At 38.4% G+C, this 12852-nt stretch overlaps 1 long non-coding RNA gene across 1 annotated transcript in view; it reads left to right on the forward strand.

Moving 5' to 3' along the window:
* LOC108446497 overlaps positions 1 to 12852 on the forward strand; it is a 31453-nt gene that overhangs the window by 978 nt on the left and 17623 nt on the right. The window contains exons 2-3 of the long non-coding RNA XR_001861709.1: positions 212 to 285; positions 7431 to 7610. This is a non-coding gene — a long non-coding RNA (uncharacterized LOC108446497). The remainder of the gene's footprint in view (positions 1 to 211; positions 286 to 7430; positions 7611 to 12852) is intronic.

Raw genomic sequence — 12852 nt, forward strand, 5'->3', positions numbered from 1 at the left:
TACACTGAAGTCACCGAGGTTTGGTTGCTTTTGAAACATCATCTAGAAATCTTGTTAGTAAAACTTTATCAATGTATAATTATTCTCTGTTATTATTAACTAAGGGTGTCCTTCTCTTTTGCTTTGCTGTAGTGGCTATCATAGCTTACTGTATGAGATCACTGCAAGCAGTTCAAAATTTTGATTTATTTCTTTTTTTTTGTTTTGAAAGCTCTTTGGCATTATTTAGATGATGAATGTGCCTCACAAAAAAAGCATGAAGATTTGTGTGTTGGTGATGAAGAGGTAGGTGTGATTTCATGGTCTCTGACTTGCGACGCCCTTTCTTTTCTGGCTCCATGTCATCGCTGCCAGCAGAATCAGCAGTGTAAGCCTCATACCTCCTGCAGTCATGATCTCAACTACTCAAAATCTATGAAGCTGATTTTGTTTGAATTTTGAAATTTTATATCTGGCCACCTGTGTTACTCCTATGTGTTTATAACAGTATGCAGCAGAAGGACAGGGCTACTGAAAAGACAAGGGAGAAGGTAAAATACGGATATAATAAAGGCAAAGATTGTTTAGATAAATGTTGAAAGGAACTTTTTGGAGACCTCTAATCAAATATAGGCTATGTTCTCTTTTAAACAGAAAAGAGAATTTAGAAAAGAAGCTGTGTATTCCTGTTGTCTGCTTCCTTGGGGCATCTTGCAGGTGGGTAGGAAGGCCTGTTGATAAGGAAAGCAAACATTGCTCTTCCAAATTTACCATCAGGAGCAGAAAGAGGAGCCAGAGAAAAAAAAAAAACCCAATACTGATGATATCAAGATCAGGAGTCCTTGGTAATGGATCCATAGGTTAAATTAGAGCAAAGGATAAGCTAAGATCAGAAGTCAGGAGCAAACACTGGAATGGAAGGAATGAATAAGGCAGTAAACTCACGCTGCTGCTCAGGGGTCTTCCATGTGGCTGCCTGCTGACTCCTTGGGGTAGGTTCTCTTCTTACAGAAGAAGTCACAGCTATGACAGCTGATTTGCCCCCAGAAAATGATTCATTATTGTCCATGTGTGATAGGGTCTCTAAAAGTGATGATGTCAGAAGAAATTATGGCAGGATTGGAGAAGACAACAATTTCCATGCAAACCCCACTTTTTGGGCTGCTGTGCAAAATTCTGAACAAATGCTTGGAAACAAAGGTTTTCAAATGTCACTCTTTCTAAAGAAAACAATATCGTAGGACAAATATACAGGGAGAGTAACAGCACAAAGTGGTGAACAATTATGTTGCCATTTTCAATACTATATTCACTTCTCACCAAAGAATTAATGTTCTGTCATGTTCAATGCTGAAGTTTAAACAGTTCTCAAGAAGTCCTTTCTCTTCCTGAAATCTGTGGTGCTGCTTTGTTATGCTAATCTGAGTAATAGCAATTATCTTTAAACTTTAATAAAATGTAGGTTGCATAAAGAGTAGTTTTAATCAGTCTATAGTGTCCAGATACTCTTGGCAGGGTAGATTGCATTCTTCCAGGTAATGTTTACTTGGATTGTAATGCATGAATAAATGGCAAGCTAACCTGACTGCAGTTACTAGAATCATCTTCCTTTTTCTCAGGGATGCTTCGTTTTAGTGTGATTATTAACTGTTCAGCTCACATTAGGTGCAGAAATATACACTTCTTCTATCATCTTACTTCAGAGCAAAAAATATCCCAAACCTCTTTATTTATTTGCACATACAGGAATTCTGGACCACTTTTTAGACCTTAAGGACCAATGCAAATACTCGTATAGATGGTCTGAATCTTTCCCTGGCTTTTAATGAGAGATTGATCAAACTTCAAAATAATCCTTCTGAAAGGACAACAAAACAACTGAAAAATAGTCAGATATTATGTAATACATACTAAACTTACAAAAATGAATCATGTAGCAACAAAAGTGGGTGCTATGATTACTAGCTTTGACAAGGAAATTGCTGTTGCCAGGAAAAGTCCAATCACTTGAACAGCTCTAAAAAATAAGCATGAATCTTCCTTCCCCCTTTTTCTGATAGGATGGGGAAATGAGGTTTCAAGTTGGAGCTAGAAAATAAGTACTCTTAAAATTAATACTCTTCAATTTTCTTTTATAAAAACTTAATTTGTTGTGAATTATCTGTGAAGTTATACCGGCAGGAATGATAATCTGTGATTCTGTTGAATGATAATTACACTACTGATGACTTGGAAGAGTTTATCATTTGATACAGCCCTGCCTGGTAAAACTACAACTTGTTACATGTGCTAAATTAGGGTTTTAGTTGCATAGGGAAAGGGAGAGACAGCTTTTGCAGTGCCTTGTTCTATAGCCTTTTGCTTCAACATAACAATTTTTAGAGGACAGTGATTTTTTTTTTTTTAAAGTGAAATACAGAAATTTGAATTAAGCTTAATTCAAGTAGCTAAATAGTGACAAGCTGTTTTGCAAATCTAGTTATATCTGTAAGCTAAATTTCTTATTAAAATAAGAAAGTATTTTTTTTCTTTGCAAGTAAAATGTGAGGGTTTTTAACAGAAAGAGAGAACATGGAGTACCATACCACTGTATTTGGATATAAGTGAAAATACATTCTTCCAGTCTTAAAGTACACTTCAGCTTTTATTGTGGTGGGTAAGCTAGAGACCATTTTGTGGAACCAGGATACAAGCCTGCATTGATCTCAGTTGTTCTTCTCACAATTAAGCACACATATGCAGGATAAAATTACAGAGAAGATTAATGTAAAAGCTGTGAAGTCAAGCACTAAAACCTAGGCAGTGCTATTATGTTGCCCAGGCAACTTTATTTCCATTGTCTTCATGTATTAGGACAGGTTTTTTCTCTCTGATCATACAGGAATAGAAGCAGCATTTGTTTCTTGATCAGTGTCTCTAGTCTCCAGAGATTATTCTCAGTCTTCTTGCATCCTCAGTCTTGCCTACTGCCCGTTTTGTTGTCCAGCTGAGATGGAGGACTGAAAGCTTAATATAAAATTAAAGACCCACAAGAAAGCTAAATTAAGGTTGTATCTTGCTCTACATGATACCAGTAAAATGCAAATCATTATTGATATGCATGTTGGAGGAAATGGATGTGGAATTCATGGTGTTATTAGTTTTGTGCCAGCTTTCTCTAGCAAGAATAACAGGTCAGATTTAAGGATCAGCCACATCTAGCAACTTTTAATAGCTTCAGCCCAACCAAATTTGCATGTATTTTCATGGGTCAACGCTTTTGGCTCCTTTCCTACATCCTCTCATATTTTAAACAAAACAAGTGGACTGGAAGTGGAGGATGGAAGTGAGAGAATACCAGCACAAAGAAAATTACATATTTATGCCTCAGTTCAGTTTTTGAAAATCAGTATTTCAATCTACAAGCTAGTCGTGTCTCTCCCACCCCCTCCTCTGAAGACTGACAAAGTAGGAGATGAAGCATAGATTATTTTAGCCCTGTTGTTCAGTCTGCCGTAACTGTAAGCAACTAAATAATGACTATGGACTTAAAAAAACATTAGTTAAGTGTAATGTGGGTGTTATGAACTCTGTGATAAATTAATATGAACCATATTTTAATATGATTAATCAGCTAGATACCAGCAAACCTGGATACCAGTTGAAGAACCTGTTACTTCTAGGAATGAATGGTAAACAGAGGAAGAACACCATAGGCCCATTTGAGCCTATCCTAAAATAATATGGCTTAAGGAGAAAAAGGAAATTAAATGCCAGGTGTGATTATTTTGGAAGTCATGGAAAATTGTTTATGTGACCTTACAAGCCATTTAATAATCAGGGAGACTAGAGAACAGTAAATGTGTTTATTGATCCAACAGTAGTAATTTAGTTTCAACACACCATGTTTAGGGTCTGATTCATGGTGTACTAAAGTGGAAACTTTTCAGTAGCTCATATGGAACCATCTGTAATACTTGAGGAGTACTTAATTTGGGTGTAGCCTTTCCAGAGTTATTTCTTAAAGGAATAGGTTAGTTTAACTCCAGTATGTAGATTTTTCATTTTTCAGGTGCAAGGGGGAGAATGGTTTTAGATGGCTGGTTCTTAATCAGGTGCAAAATGTGGTTGAACTTTATTGCATGAGATAAGCAAAACAGCAAATACCAAAGATTTGTGAAGAGACAGTGCCAGGAACATTAACACTGACAAGTCTTGTCTTGTTTCTGGCCAATCTGCAAATCTAACCTGACAAAGAAATGCATGAACCACAAAGCTCCAAGGTCCAGAGCAATCCTGCCAGGTATAAAAAGCACAGAAAGAAAAAGAAACCAAAAAGAGAGAAAAAAACAGGCCTTATTCAGGCATCGTAGTGGGATGGAGATTACACAGTTCTATGAAAATACAGAAATACACTGTTCTAAAAGAAAAAAACAATCTTTTCTACAGGTTTTCTTTTGTTCATAAATATTTTTTTTTTCTCCAGAGGAATGCTGTTGGTGATGATCTTAAAGCCATGCTCTTGAAAAGAGGCTAGCTGAATCTTTGGCTTGCTCTTACAGTAGTGGGAACACATAGCTCACTTTGCCTAGATTATTTCTAAATTTGGAAAGCTGTGAAATTTCCTACTAAAACGTGAGTCCAAAACTATTAAGTGTACATGAAAAAAACAAACCCAAAACAACAAACTGAAACCACTCACAAAACACTGTTTGGAGAAGCAATGCAGACAGTCCTACTGTTGTGACAAGCCCCTGCAGTCCAAGGAGCCTGGGCTAGCCTTAAATTTGGCCAGCTAGGCAAAGTTAAGATAAATTAATGGATCTCAGGCCATAACCTCTGAACTTTGGAAAAGTTGGTCTCCAGGTAAGAAATTCAGACCTTAGTACATTTCAGTTATGTATAGAGCAGATGAAATTGGTTATGGTATATAGCTGGGGCTTCAAAGAGCTGTTCTCAAAAAATATTTCTAGACAACATAATCCACCTGACTAGGAAATGCAACAGCATCTGTTATTTCTAACTATAATGCTTTTTTTTGTAGACCACAGCACATTGGTGTTGACATTTATGTATTGCTCAGCAAAGATGTTTCACAGCTTGAAGGAGAAGAAAATTTTCTCTTCCTCATCACATCATGATTCTTTTTTTCTGAGTGGCTAACTTCAGCAGTAGGAAAGGGGAAAGGCCTGAGCAGCAGCATCAGAAGGGTCACTGAAGGATGACCATTTCAGAATAGCCCTCCCCCTTGTGTGCCATTTTTTGTTTGAATTCTGCGGCTGCTCTGTTCTTATTTTCTTACTAATTGGCCCCTGTTGCCCCTTCAGGATCCCTCTCAGTGATAACACTTCCCACCATCCTTCATTGTCATTTGAAAGACTGGCACCAGCAGTTGGAGCACTTTATCCAAATACTGGCTGCCATTCCTAAGAGAAGCTTGTAACTCCAGGCAAGGAGAGAAGAGAGTGTAAGACCCTAGTAAATTTGCCCACCACAGCGCTGCTGGCCATCTCCATCTGGCACAGCACTCCAGCATGTCTCTGGGCTCCACAGGGTGTTTTGGAAGGCCCAGAGAGTGGCTCATGACCTTTCTGCTCTCATGTGACCTCACACAAGTACTTCATTCAGAAATACTCACTAAGAAAATACATTAGATTTTTTTGGTCCCTGTCTCTTCGGTTATGCTCAATATTTGCCACAGAATTTTGACTCCATAATTGTTAGCGTTTGCCAAGATCTGATTTCCTCAACCTATCCAATGGAGTACAGTGCTTTTATGTCCTCTCATAAAGAGATTTTTAGCCCAGACATGATATAGTTAACTCAGAGAATGAATGCATCATTACCTAACGTCACTTACTAGCTGGGACATTTTAGGTTGACATCAAATATGATCAGTACACTGTATACAGTGGAAAGATGCTGCCTCTCTGAACTACTCCTCAAGAAAGAAACAGTAGGAAAATGACTTAATGTTATTTCTCTTGCATTTCAGAATGAGTTACATGTACTGATCATTACTGTGAGTTACTGCATTTATAAGCCCTTTTTAAAGTGAACAACTCACAGTGACATCTGCAACTTCACTTGATTTCCTCAGTGCAGTCATAGGAGGTCTTTAGAGATTAACCTGTAGCAGTTGGTTTGTTATGTACATGGAACTCAAACTGTTTTTTCCCCAAGCCAGCAGTTCATAGTGTTGTGGGAACATCCCCAAGGCAGTGTCTGTGGGAATTACTAATAAAATTACATCCTTTTATTTATTTTTAAACAGAGAGGATATATTTCAAGCCTGTATCAAACAGGAAAGATAAGGAATATGTTTTAGTCTCTCTTGTCTTGTGGCCAAAAAGTTTGTCTCCTTCTAAAGCTTCACATAAGCAAATAGAATCATAGAATAGCTCAGTTGGAATGGACCCATCAGGATCATCAAATACCTCCTGGCCCTCCACAGGACACCCCAAGAATCACACCATGTGCCTAAAAAGCATTGTTCAAACACTTCTTGCACTCTTTCAGGCTTGGAACTGTGACCACTTCGCTGAGGAGCTTGTTCCAGTGCTCAACCACCCTCTGGGTGAAAAACATTTTCCTGATATCCAACCTAAACCTCCCCTTAGTTGGCTTCATGCCACTCCCTTGAGTCCTGCCACTGTCATGAGAGAGAAGACCTACCTACACCTCCTCCTCCCCTTATAAGGATGTTAAAGACCATGATGAGGTCTTCCCTCAGTCTCCTCTTCTCCAGGCTGAACAGACCAAGTGACCTCAGCTGCTCCTCATACAGCTTTCCCTCTAGACCCTTCACCATCTCCGTGGCTCTCCTTTGGACACTCTCCAACAGCTTAATGTCTGTTCCATACTGTGGTGCCCAAAATTGTCCCTAGAACTTGATGTGAAGGCTGCCTCAGTACAGAGCAGAGAAGGACAATCCCCTCCCTTGCCCAGCTGGCGATGCTGTGCCTGATGCACCCAGGACAGGGTTGGCCCTCCTGGCTGCCAGGGCACTGCTGGCTCATGTTCAACTTGCCATCAGCCAGCACCTCCAGGTCTGGATTCTGCACTGCTTCTCCCCAGCCTCTTGTTCTACAGTCTATGCACACCAGGATTGCCCCACCCCAGGAGCAGAATCCAGCACTTGCCCTTGTTAAACTTCATATGATCAGTAATAAAAGAAACTGATATGGCCAAGGCCTTATTTAGTTGAAATAATGGTAATCTGAGGTCAGATTACCTCAGGTCGCTGAGTTGTCAGTGATCCTGACATAATTTACACTAAGGCTACACTTGCGGAGAAGCGTCAACAACTGTGTATTCAAATATGCAGAGTAAGTAACTGTTTAGGGTTCTTTTTATTCTACATTTATTTTGTCATGCATGTGTCCTGTGGATTCTTCCACCATGGAATATAAGGGCACCAATATCAATCTGTCAGGAAGAGATTCAATTAATCCAGACTTTCCTCCCCTCAGTGCAGCAGAGCTACAGTTTTGTGCATTCCCAGCTGACTGGCAGAGCTTTTTCTAAACCCAGAAGAGCATTTTACAGCATGAGCATCTGTAAGCCGTGGCTTCTGGCGTGTGTCAGTAGGAGACATGTCACATGATGCAGACATCCTACATACGCTCAGACTGCTTCCTCCCCTGAGACAGGTGAGCCTTTTGGTGGAGTCACATCATCGTGTAGGAAAGGGGAGGGTTCCTGAAAGGATGTACGTGTTTCTCCAGGAGCAGTTTGTGGGGAAAGTGACTAGCTAGAGTTAGTGTAATAAAGCCTGTATTGTCTTTTTTGTTTAAATATGCCACTTCTGACTCAAGTATTTTGATTGTCTTAAAATTCTTTGACTTCCTAGCAGGCAGCCACAGTAGGAAATAGTAGTTGTCAACCTATTCATTTTCAAATATGTTCAAGTAAAATTTATTGGTCTGAATTAAGATGTCTTGTAAAGCTTTAGGGTTTTGACATTTTAATGCTGAGAGATAGTAGACAGTCTTGGAAAACTTGAGGGATTTTCAGAAAATGGAAGCTCTGCTGTTCTTATTGATGTATTCACTAAAGCTATTTAGTAAAATGATGCTAAATTTTGAGTAACAACATGGGAAGGTGCATGGGTGAGATCTATATTTTTGGTCTTCTACCATGTTCTTTCATCTGGAAGAAACCATGAACTTTTGGGTTTTTTTTACTGTTTGAAAATGTGGAATAAACAGGTGAACCCTAATAGTATGGTATCTGTCTTCATTAGATCCCTAGGCCTTTTTTTTTGCTAATCTCCCTGATTTTATTATATATTATCTGTCTCCTTTGATTTAGAGACATACATGAATAGTTTTTTGGGGTTTTTTTTAGATTTAAAAGCACTTTAAAGTTCTTAAGTATAAACTAGATGTAGGCCATTTTATAAATGCTAAATTTATTAATGTCGTTTTTTTCAGTTAGCAAAAAACCTCTGGAATGGTAAGAGCTTTCTGTGAAAAAAGCCCCAAGCAAAACAAACCACTATTTTTTTACTATGGGCTGGAAATATAACCATAATAATTTCCCAATTAGAACATGTTTTTTTGTTAAACTGGGTAAAATTGAGCCTCTGCCATTTTTGCAAAACAAACCTTCTTATTGCTAATATATTGTCTTTGGTTGTCAGCGTCATCTGTATTACAATTTTAAAACTTTGCCAAAGATGACACACAAAGCTCTTGTTCAGACTTTATATCCAGTGTTCTGTGCAAGTGAAAACGGTAGGAGATTGAGTCCAGGCTTAAGGAGATAAACTCTTCCGTAACCGTTACTTCCAGGCTGGAACAGGCAAAGGCCTCGCAATTCGCAGATGAGAGATCTTGGTGACTTACGCCAAGCTACTTCATGAGTATGTTGCAGGGTAGAAAATCCTGTGAACCTTGCTTGAAAATCTGGTATTCTCCAGGTTGAGTCAGGGAATGGATATGAGTTCCTCCTTCTGGTTCATATTGCTCTGTGAAAAGAACCAGGAGCGGTAACCAGGACAAAAAGGGCCACAGCTTAAGGATTGTTTCCAGGTAGTTGGCACAAGCTCTGTAAGAGTTAAACGGCGAGGTAAGGCTACCGTGTGTTCCTCACGCGCCCTGTTGTGTCTAGGTACTGCAGCCCATATGGCCTTCTCTCAGGAGCAGTGGGAACAGTGGGAGAGCGTGGGTGCCATATGTTCTACTATACCTAGTCACTCACAGGAAGTTAAGGACAATGTGGCAGCTCTAACTTATAATTTCCTTTTATTGGTGTGTGTCTCAGCTTTAATGTCCTCATTTGCATAAGTTTAAATAACTATGTAAATTATAGCTTTGAAACTGACATATGGTATTTTATGTGCACATCTATCCTCTGATGTATACTTAAGGAATACAACACTTTGACTAATAGAGCCCAAATGCTGCACTAGAGACATGTTGCCTGCTTCTAGTGTTCCTGTATTTTATGCTTGAAAGAAAGAAAAAAAAACCTCCTTTTATTCCAGGACAGTTACATTATGTAGGAGGCTGTTGAGTCTATCTGGAATTCAGACTGAACACAGTATAACATAAGCAGTTTGTCTCTTCAGTTAGTAATGGTTTTCAGAAGTCCAATTATTTAGATTTTTCAAAGTCCAAGTGAAAGTAAAATTTCTAATAAAGCTTTTGAGGTTATTGATGTAAAATAAATATTGTGGTGCTGTTGATAAATACATTTTTAGTTTTTTTCACACTTGTGAGATTACAGTAGAAACCATTTGTGCTATAATACTGCTTACAGTTTTCCTGTGCAAAGACAAACTGTAGTAAGGTGGATTCCACAATGTTTAGTTGATGTGACTGCCTTACTGCCTTTATTCTTTTTCAAACAGCAGTTTACTATATTTAAGGTCCAGAGGACAGTTTACGCTGCATTAACGTCATCCAGTTACCTTTTTTTGTGTGTGTTATACTCAACCAGTATCAAGCATAACTTACAAATAGGAAGCAAATACACATAACAGTTATATTCTCATGCTATAGCATTTAATTCTTCTGCCCATATTTTGCTATTATTCACTTTGCTGTTTCATCTCCTAACAATGCAGCTGGTAAGTAACTTCTTATGCAGTCAGAGGAGTGATGCAGAAAGCTTTTAAAACAGACACCGTTGCAGATGTCAGTTTGCCAAGTCTTGGTCTGTGCTCCTGCTGCTGATCCTGTGTAGGCTTTGAGACAATGCAAACTGCTTCCCTTTACTGTACTACCCAATTAGTTTCAAAGCCACAGAAGATACTTGGTAGAACCCTGTAGAACATAGTGAAACTAGACCGTGTGTGGAAATGTCCCTTGGCATCTTCACAGGTTTGGCATTCTGCATGCCAGGGAGCCTTGCAGTCTATCACTGTTACTGCACAACAGTTCTGGACCAGTTGGATACCAGTTCTTCACAAGTCCTTTGCAGTATGTGCATGGACATGCTCCTTTATTCTTTGGCTGATTGGAGAACATGAGCTGAATCTGTGGGTGTGAAATACTTTCAAGATGTCTATAAAATAGTTAAAAAAGTTAGGAAGGAAGAAATGATAGGTAGATTATGCTAGGTCTCTCTGTTACTAAAATTTCATTGGAAGGCTTCTTGTCCATCTCTCCCCACCTTCTCCCCATTCTCCCTTCATCCAGCAGACTTGCTGTGTATTTGAGATTCTGAGCTGCCCAGGAATTCTGCATTTCTGTAACTCTTGATTACGTCCATCTTCCTGATTAATTTCCTTCTTGAAATCCTTCAGGAGATCAATACAGATTGATATTTTCTCCTAAAACTTGTCCTTTTCTTTAATCAGTGTATTTCTTAACTACAGTAAAGATCCTTCTCTTCCTTCACAGACATAAATGATTGTTTGTTAGACACATGTTGCTTTCTGTATTGATTAACAGTTAACAATTCATCAACTCGATGAGAGATAATAGTCTCCGCCTATCTCCTCTTAGAGACTTAGGGCAGGATTTCAGACAATTCCCTGCAAGCAATAGGAAATGTTTCTACTTATTAATCGTCTCTTCATGATCTTTCTTTTCTGTTCCCAGTGCTTAGATTGAGATGGGAATGGAACTGACCAAGAACTGGTTCAGCCCGCTTGGTTAGTAAGTTTGCTTAGTGCAGTAATAAATATATATAGTTTCTCGTTGAGAGATGGTGTGACAATAATTCACTGGTTTGGGCTAACACTGCATTTACAATGGTTGACACCCTAGATCTTCATTCACAGGATACCATGGCACTGGGATAAAGGCAAAGAAAGGAGCAAGTAAAATATATTGTATTCTTCCTTATGTTAGTTTTAATATTCTTTGCTAAGCAGGTCCAGAACTTGCTTAAAAGTCTAGAGTGGAATAAATACCTACTTGTCTATCAATGAAAAGTAGCTCTTTGCCCATGGCTGATGCACTCTTAAGTTTCATAATAATCCCAGATATGCAGATATGCAGTAAATGAAAGAAAGGCAGTAATAAACATTGCAGTTAGTCTGTTTATAAGATAAGAATTTTGTTTCAAATAAGTGTGGTTATTTAATTTAGTAAACATGGCTATATTTTCATTCACCTTCATAAAATGGTTTAGGTATACTTGAAGCTTCCCAGAATATGGGTGGCAATATGGTATTTATGTGTAATATTTAATCTGATCTGTACTTGTCATAGGAGGCTGCCCACTTTCTGTGCTATACTGGAATTGTGTTGTAAGAAGGGGACTAGGAAAAATGGATGGTTGATAAGTTTTACAAGAAGAGCAATGACATGTTTCATGTCAGCAAAGCAACTTGTGAGCATAAACACTGAACAGTAAAACACTAGCATTTTCTTCAAATTCATACTATTGTAGCTGAAAATAGAGATTGATCCAGCTTCGGTTTATTTTCCAAAGTCTGTTGGAGGGGGTGTTTTTGAAGGGTGGTGGCAGTCTAGTAGTTTTAGTTTAAGAGAAACTGAGCTGTCTTAACTAAGATCTGAGAACTTATACCCAGAAATTGCAATAAACTAGAATTATTCTTCTTAGAGATTCTTCTGTGAGTTGTGTTTTAAGAAAGCATACATATTTAATTATTTCAAATCCAGATTATAACAACAGTATCAAGTCAATGATAAATGATTGTTGTTCTGTTACATCCTTAGGTATTGTAACATGATTCATTGTATATAATCAATGTGTATATAACTTTCACATGTTATATGATAAAAGAAAAACACTTGATGCTTTTTTTTTATCAAGTTTTGTGATCCGTTAGTTTACTAGGCTGCCAGGCTGATGCTGAATTGAGTTACAGTCCAAGCTCTACCAGTGGCGTGTGCTGACCCTGAGCAAATTATTTACCATCTCCATCTGAGCTGTTGAGAAGGTGGTGCTGCTCTCCCTGGTAAAATGCTTTGGGATTGACTGAACTGTGTCACTGGAGGGTGAGTTGCTGCTGGTAATGAGTCAATTCATGTGTTCCTACCTCTTAAGATTAGTAGGTAGTGTAGCAAATGGCATACCTCAAAAATGCACCTGTTTGGTTTTTTTTTCTATTTTGACTCTAACTTCATTAAGGTAAAACATTACAGAGTCAGTGATATAGCACTGGCATTAAGATAGGCTAAGTCTGGTAGGTTAAGCCTGCGTTCATCTAAATTGTGATCAGAGTGATGCATCCTTCTGTTATGTGTCACCTGGATGGTTTCCTTTCTTGCCCACCATCATTAAATGAGTTTTTATTTTGCATTAGTAGGAGGGAGAGAGCAAAAACACTCAAGTTAGCTTTCATTCACATTAATAAAAATATTTTTTTGTTTAAAACCGAAATGATCGCTAGCCAGTTAGATAAGGAAACACAGAGAAGTTTCCCCACCCTACCTTGATGGGCAAAGTCTGTTATACTGCCTGTGGGCAGGA

Source organism: Corvus brachyrhynchos, unplaced genomic scaffold (assembly GCF_000691975.1).
Source record: "Corvus brachyrhynchos isolate BGI_N302 unplaced genomic scaffold, ASM69197v1 scaffold32, whole genome shotgun sequence".
In the NCBI taxonomy this organism is placed as follows: domain Eukaryota; kingdom Metazoa; phylum Chordata; class Aves; order Passeriformes; family Corvidae; genus Corvus; species Corvus brachyrhynchos.